This window comes from Chanodichthys erythropterus, chromosome 15 (assembly GCF_024489055.1).
Source record: "Chanodichthys erythropterus isolate Z2021 chromosome 15, ASM2448905v1, whole genome shotgun sequence".
NCBI lineage: Eukaryota > Metazoa > Chordata > Actinopteri > Cypriniformes > Xenocyprididae > Chanodichthys > Chanodichthys erythropterus.
The window spans coordinates 10,683,758-10,692,500 of record NC_090235.1 but is presented as its reverse complement, the minus strand read 5'-3'; positions in this window follow the sequence as shown (position 1 = coordinate 10,692,500).

Here is an 8,743-nt window from a genome sequence, read left to right as displayed (position 1 = left end):
TTTCCCTTCTTCTGTCACTGCCTTCTCATTGCAGCTCTGCCCTGTTTCTCTCTATCCACAGTTCTCAGGGACGGAGGTTTCTTGATCTCTTTTTTGAGGCAGAGACGGGCTTGCTCCGCTTGCGTGCTGATGCATTATGGGATTTGTTTGCACGTTGCTGCTGGACTGGGACTGGGGCGGGTTTGACAGCCGCTGCTGCCGCCGCCGCCTCATCTGAGTCTGGGGCTTCATCTTCTGTACGGAGAGAGAGAGAGGTCAGACGACATACACTTTACACCACTAATTCAAATTATATGAACTTATTAAGATTCACTGACTGCATGTGTGTGTTTATCATGTGATATTTACCATCATTTTCTTCCATACTGGATTTAGCTGCATCTAAAGATAAAAAACATAATGCACAAGACCGATAACACTTAAGCAAAACATGGTCAGGTCAAAGTGTCTGAATAATTTTTGGTCCCAAATTTGTATTAATTTTACTAGTAGCCCACTGTATGAAGAATTTTTGGATATAATATGTCACTTTATTTTGCTATCCTCAATTACAGAAATGAACTATAGTGTCCTGCACCCACTAGTAAAAATATATAAAAAATGATATCTAGTGTCTGAATAATTTTTTAATTTCACTGTATATATAAAGTGGATCTTCAGACCATTAAGATTTCTTTTTTTAAAAATTACATAAATAAATAAAATGAAATAATAAAATGAACAATACAAATACAATTTATACTATGTTATTCATTTATACTTTCATGCAATTTAATTATTACAAAATGATTATTTTTTTATTTATGCATTGGGATTTTAGGAGCAAAATATCTAGTCATATTTCAGCGCAAAATGAAAATAATAATTGACACTAGGATCATTAAGATTTCTTGTAGAAAATGAAATAATAAAATGAACAATAAAAAGAGATAATTAAGTACATTTAATACAACAATCCTGCTGTATGGGCACTTTTTTAATTTAAATTTGCATAAATTAAATTATAAATACTTTAATATAAATACTTTAAAATTTACTTCTTCTTTTTTTGGTGGAAAATATGCATAAATGTCATGACAATAAGTCATATAAGTGCAAAAATCTCAAGCCTCATTTTTTTGTGCTAAATATTTTTTCCTCTTTTTTTTTTTTTTAGGGTGAAATGTGGCCTGGACATTCTGGATGTTCTTGGCTCTGGTTTCTCATGTGGCTTTAGTAAAAACCATACTATATATTTCAGACCATATTTTGGTAAGATTTCACACATAATAAAAAATGACTCACCAGCTTTGGGCACGTCATTTACTTGAGGTGCTGAAAAAATGAGACTCGTGTCAATTTTTGGACCATATTCACTTTCAGTTCAATTAGTCGGAACTTTTCATCATCTGATACTCACCACTATTTCCTGCCTCAGCACTGGTGCTGCTTGCATCTAAATGATACAAAACATATTTATTTTTAATTGTCTAATACGTTGTATTTTTGAACAGTTGACATGTTTCTTTCTTATACCTGCAGTTGCTCCGTTGTAATACAGAAACTCATCTGTAGCCATAAGAAAGAGAAATCACAAATGAGATCTCCTTGATATCTCCATTGTGACAACACTGAGATTAAATGGAGATTCTCTGAGCAACAAAATCTCTTGGTAGATCAGAATACAGAAAATAGAGTTCTTTAAGTGCTTGTGGATAGAGTCACCACTAGATGGCAGTCTTTTTCTTTCAAATTGCCACCTTAAATTTCTTGTGATATGAGTCTTTAGATATTAAAAAGAGTCTTCTGCTGCATCCCAATTCTCATACTATCCATCCTAAAGAGTATTCGAAATTAGAATTAGTGTGTCGCAAATCGTAGTATGTTGAAATGAATGAGTACTATTATCCGAAGTACGCACTCTAACCAAAGATATTTATATGAATAATATACATCAAGTGTGTATATATGTGTCTATATATACTCTAACGGCTAATACAAAACCCATGGCACATTGGACGAGGATTTGATTAGAACTACGAACAACTACTGTCAAAAAAAAAAACTACAAACATGGCGGATGTGCGAGACAGACTGTTAAGTAGAGCGATTAGGGGTTTGAGTGATTAATAATCAGTGTCTAACCTGAAAAAAGAATATTTATTCAGTGTTATACACATTATATTTCATCTGCAACAGGATTAGGCCTTAGTTCAATTAGGGCATTTAAGTAGCTTTTATAAATGTTCACTAGAAAAAAAAAACATTAGGTGTGCATCCTGAGACAAAAAAAAAAATGGCACTGACATTTTAAGATCTGTCAGTACAAGTTACTTTCAGTTACAACAGCACAAACATGCATTTTAGTCTGAGACCAGCTTAAGCCTTGTCTGTGAAACCAGGGGCATATGTTTTTTAACATGCCTCAATCTGCTTTCCTAAAGAACTAGAGGATAAAAAGTGAAAACGGATCGTGAAAATCTTCTCTCATGTTCCTGAGCTGAGGTTCAGAAGCTCTTTCAGAGGCAGTATTCCTAAGGGCAACTTGTCAAATACTTTGTTTCTTCCTAAACTAACAATCATTCTGTTTTGTTTATCAGGAACATCAGCCCGTCTGCTACACAAATCAAGGGTACGGCCAAATCATTCCACGTCCAAAATTCATAACAAACCATCTTTCATTTGCTTCTGTCCTACCATGTGAAGAAGTGATCACTCACCGTTGGGCAGGTCAGGTGAGACCAGGTTCATGCTTTCTGTGAATGAAAACACAAAACACTGCAGTGAAAGCTGTCCGGCTGACAGAACACAGACTGTGACTCCAAAACAGAGAAAGAGTGAGAAACTCACCAGTTGGAGCTTCATCTGAGGTTGAATCATGATCTGCGGGTTAATAGAGTGATGCTTAGTTTAAGGGTTATTTGCGTTTGTTGTTTTTTTTTATTTATTTTTTTTACATTTTGCATGCAATATGTTTGAATGTTATTGGTTTTCTGATTACCTGTGGCAAACATGGCTTGGGACCCTCCTTCAGCTACAAAAGGAAACAAAGAGGATTTGTTAGTTTTAAATAATTCATATCTTGGTCACATTAAAACTTCTTTTAACAGATATTCTAAATATTTGTGGCTTCTTTTTGTTAACTCTCTTATATTACAGGATAAAAATATTTTCTCTTTCACCTGCTTCAAGGTCCGCTTCAACCAGTACCAGTGCCAATGAGCAGAGGATGAGAATGTTCCTGGGACAAAATACACAAATAAATACATTTCCGGACACTTATAAATAAGCAGGTAAGAACCAAGCTAACATCGAATGTTCTCAGAACTTTAGCACAAAAACTTTAACTTTTTTCCTGAGATGCTTTAGATGTTCATCGAACGTTTTTTAACTGTTCCTACTTGTTTCAGAGCGTTCAGAGAACATTCAAAAGCAACGTTCTCGTAACGTTTGCAGAATGATACCACGGAATGTTCCCTTAACGTTTGCATAACCAAGAAAAGAAAACATTTAAAAACCTGGACATTTTGAATGGTCAGAGAACATTTAGACAAAGTTTTCATAACTTAATTAGCAAAACGTTCTTAGAACATATTTTTGTTTGTTAGGAAACTGTTTTGCATCAATTCTAAATGTAGTAAAAGTGTTTGATTAATAATGTGTAATGCATGCATGCAGTTGAAGTCAAGGCATTGTAATTGCATGCAATGATCACAGATGACACTTTGAAAACCACTGACATAATATTATTGCTCTGGATTTATGCTCGTTTCTTTTCTTTTTAAAAAAATCTCTATATTTGGTTTTCAGCTCTAAAATGTGTTTTATATTAAGAAAGCAAACAGTATTCTATATTAAATTTCATGTTATATTTACATAAATGTCCAAATATAGTATTATTTCTAATTATATAAATATTAAAAATTATTGTATAAATTAATTTGGTGGAACCATTTTAGAGAATTCAAGTTTAATGTCTTTACAGAGTGGCATACACAATTTTTTAGACTCTCAATGATCTCAATGTGTTCTAGTGATAATAAAAAGGAAAGAAAAGTTGTGGATGTGTTTGCATTGTGAAAGATGCTGAGATTTACCTGGTCAGCATGGCTGGAGGTCAGAGACAGGGTCCGGTGGTGTACAGTACACAATGTAGTATTGCACTTGAACTGGTCCTGTGGCGACAGCAGCCGTCAAGGCTTTTATACCTCCTCAAAGGCCATTGAGAATGTGGGAGGGGAGGGTCTCTTATTGTGAAAGAGGAGACGTGGAAAAAACGGCTTCATCTTGGATTACATTAATTGCGTGGCTTAATGTAAGGATTGATATGTCTCCTTCCCATGTACATTCCCACTCCATTAAAAGGGAAAATCTTTACCTCACAGTGAACCTTTTGTCACTTGCTGCTGGTTTAAAGGTTTCTCTCCCCCTCAAAACAAAAAAGAAGTCCTGCAAGTGGAAGGTTCAGGTAAAGCGGCATACCGATGCCAAGGTCATCATAATTGCCCCCCGTGACCTGGCGATCTGACGAGCGTGCCGTGTTGAAATGCGCTCAATGGTGGGGATTCCCTGGGTCACTGAGGCCAGTATTTGGGGAGAAATGCAAACCTAATTGCTCTGTAAAGCAATAGCGAGCTGGCAGGGCATAAATAGAATTTTTCCTCTTTAAAAGGTTGGTGTTGGGGAAATGGCGCTTGTTTTTTTGGCCTCTTGCTGTCCAGATGCCAGCGATAAGGTTGCTACTGATGGAGGTATTAGTGCTCACTGCTGCGGGAGAGACTCTGGGATCTGTGTTCAGGAAATTCCACTTTTCCCCCCCAGCTTTCCTCAAGATTAATTTTGAGAAAAAGACAGTGTCGGGTAACATCCTGGGCCGAACGCATGACCTGTCGCTTTTTTAGGTACAGTGAGTTCCAGAAATGTTACAGAAAGGTCGGGAATTTACGCACAAAGGTTGGAAATCTGCCCCCAGGTCAGGTTTAGACTCGGAAAGAGTCGAGATTCAAGGCGTATGATGTAACAAAGGGACTCCGTGATGACAAAATCTGCTGGTAATTTCGAGATACGTTTCCGAAACTATTCTTAATGTCAAATTATGATACATAACAACAATCAGATTAATGTGCGTACCAAAAAAAATGTTCTAAGAATGCTTCTTTTGAGTTATGAAAATGTTGTTTTTGAATATTCTCATAACGTTCATTATGTTCAGTTTTAAAAATGTTTTTTTCATCCTTTTATCATTTTGCAAAGATTATGGGAATATTACTTCTGAATTTTCCCTGAATGTTATGAAACATGTAGTAACATTATAAAAATGTTAGACAAACGTCAAACTAAAACGTTGCATAAAAAGCATGAACTATGTATAAATAATGTTTTTGTGGTAATGTTTTGAGAACAAAATTAAATACCACATAACTCTGAACAAAGGTTTTATTAAAGTTACTGGAAGAATGTTTGTTTATAACTTTGAGAGAACCTTGCCAGAACGTTCTAAGTTAGCTGGGTAAGCTGGGTCACATTATTGAAATTTTGCATGCAAAATATGTCCATTATCTATTGTCAGTAGTGTTAGTGATATATGAAGCACTGCTCACACAGCACTCACTTTCAAATCAAGCAGTTTTCTGATGGTTAACGCGGCAACTTTGCGTGACCAACTTGAGTATGAGCGAATGTAAAGGAAGCAAGCTAGTAAGACCTGTGTGTGTAAATCTCATTTCCTTGGCCTCAAGACATGCACTACTGACTGATTCTAGAGACTGAAGTCTGTTGTGTCCTTGTTAGTGCCCGCTTCTCATGCCGGAGACTCCGGTTCGAATCCCGCTCTGAGAAAGTTGAGTAGGACCGGTTACATTTGGCGCCGTGCCCTGGATAAAAGTGAGGTTTAGGGGGCTGAGTGTATTGGAAGCAAGCTAGTAAGAGCTGTACATGTTAACCTCACTCCCCTGGCTTCAAGAGGCACACTAGCGACTGATGCTAAGGGGTGCGGTCTTTAGCATCCTTGTTAGTGCACCCGCTTCCCATGCCGGAGATGCCAGTTAGACGGCCGTGACCCGGATAGGAGTGAGGTTTAGGGGGCTGAGTGTAACGGAAGCAAGCTAGTAAGAGCTGTACATGTTAACCTCACTCCCCTGGCTTCAAGAGGCACACTAGCGACTGATGCTAAGGGCTGCCGTCTTTAGCATCCTTGTTAGTTCACCTGATTCCCATGCCTGAGACTCCGGTTCGAATCTCGCTCTGAGAAAGTTGAGTAGTACCGGTTACATTTGGTGCCGTGACCCGGATAGGAGTGAGGTTTAGGGGGCTGAGTGTAATGGAAGCAAGCTAGTAAGAGCTGTGCATGTTAACCTCACTCCCCTGGCTTCAAGAGGCACACTAGCGACTGATGCTAAGGGCTGCCGTCTTTAGCATCCTTGTTAGTTCACCCGATTCCCATGCCTGAGACACCAGTTCAAATCCCACCTGGAGCGAGTAGGACTGGTTACATTTGGGGCCGTGACCCGGATAGGAGTGAGGTTTACCGGGTGAGTGTAACTGAAGCAAGCAAATAAGAGCTGTTCGTGGAAACTTCACTGCCATGGCTTCAAGAGGCACACTAGCGACTGACGCTAGAGACTGCGGTCTTTTGCATCTTTGTTAGTGCTCCTGCTTCCCATGCCGGAGACGGCAGTTCAAATCCCGCTCTGAGAGGGTCAAGTAGGACTGGTTACATTGTGGTGCCATGACCCGGATAGGAGTGAGGTTTAGGGGGTGAGTAAGCAAGCAAGTAAGAGCTGTACAAGTAAACCTCACTCCCCTGGCTTCAAGAGGCACACTAGCGACTGATGCTAAGGGCTGCGGTCTTTAGCATCCTTGTTAGTGCACCCGCTTCCCATGCCTGAGACACCAGTTCAAATCCCACTTGGAACGAGTAGAACCGGTTACATTTGGGGCCGTGACCTGGATCAGAGTGAGGTTTACCGGGTGAGTGTAACCGAAGCAAGCTAATTAGAGCTGAGTGTAAACTTCACTCCCCTGGCTTCAAGAGGCGCACTAGCGACTGACGCTAGGAACTGCGGTCTTTAGCATCCTTGTTAGTGCTCCTGCTTCCCATGCCGAAGACAGCAGTTCGAATCCTGCTTGGAGAGGGTCAAGTAGGACCGGTTATATTTGGTGCCATGACCCGGATAAAAGTGAGGTTTAGGGGGCTGAGTGTAACGGAAGCAGGCTAGTATGAGCTGTACATGTTAACTTCACTCCCCTGGCTTCAAGAGGCGCACTAGTGACTGATGCTAGGAACTGCGGTCTTTAGCATCCTTGTTAGTGCTCCTGCTTCCCATGCCGGAGACAGCAGTTTGAATCCTGCTTGGAGAGGGTCAAGTAGAACCGGTTACATTTGGGGCCGTGACCCGGATCAGAGTGAGGTTTACCGGGTGAGTGTAACCGAAGCAAGCTAATTAGAGCTGAGTGTAAACTTCACTCCCCTGGCTTCAAGAGGCGCACTAGTGACTGATGCTAGGAACTGCGGTCTTTAGCATCCTTGTTAGTGCTCCTGCTTCCCATGCCGGAGACAGCAGTTCGAATCCTGCTTGGAGAGGGTCAAGTAGGACCGGTTATATTTGGTGCCATGACCCGGATAAAAGTGAGGTTTAGGGGGCTGAGTGTAACGGAAGCAGGCTAGTATGAGCTGTACATGTTAACTTCACTCCCCTGGCTTCAAGAGGCGCATTAGCAACTAACGCTAGGGACTGTGGTCTTAATCATCCTTGTTAGTGCTCCTGTTTCCCATGCCGGAGTCAGCAGTTCGAATCCCGCTTGGAGAGGGTCAAGTAGGACCAGTTACATTTGGTGCCGTGACCCGGATAGGAGTGAGGTTTAGGGGGCTGAGTGTAATGGAAGCAAGCTAGTAAGAGCTGTACATATTAACCTCACTCCCCTGGCTTCAAGAGGTACACTAGCGACTGACGCTAAGGGCTGCGGTCTTTAGTGTCCTTGTTAGCGCGACCACTTCCCAATGCTGGAGATGTAGGCTCAAATCCCATTTGATGTGGGTTGAGTAGGACTGGTTACAAGAAATCAAAATTTTATATTCGAGTATTCCAGCCTTAAAGGGATAGTTCACCTAAAAATTTAAATTGTGTCATCATTTACTTACCTTCAAGTTTTCAAACCTGAGTAAAACACAAAAGAAGATATTTTGAAGAATATGGGTAAATAAACAGTTGATGGGCCCCATTGACTTCTATAGAATTTTTTTTCTTCCATACTGTGGAAGTCAATGGGGTCCATCAACTGTTTATTTACCCATATTCTTCAAAATATCTTCTTTTGTGTTCAGCAGAACAAAGAAATTCACACAGGTTTGGAACAACTTGAGATTGAGTAAATGATGACACAATTTTTATTTTTGTGTGAACTATCCCTTTAAATTTGGGAAGTCGGAAATTCCATACGTGACCGATTTCACAAACTAAGACTAAATCCCTTGTACATCCCAAGCAGAGACTCATGCGTCCGTGGTTATTCGATCTGTTGGCCATTTTTCCCTTTTATCAGACGGAACTACTGCCAATGGAAATGAATGGGCTGTCGCTAGACAAGACAGGAAGTCTACCCATCTGGGTTTTACCTTTCCTGGATTTCTATGGGCGCCTGTGGTAAAATGGAACGGGCCGCTGTGGAGCAGAACAGGGGTTAGAGTTTTGATAATGGGAGAGAGTGGTCCTGTGTAATAGAGTTACATTTGACATGTCCTCCACTCTGGTATTTAGGAGGGCCT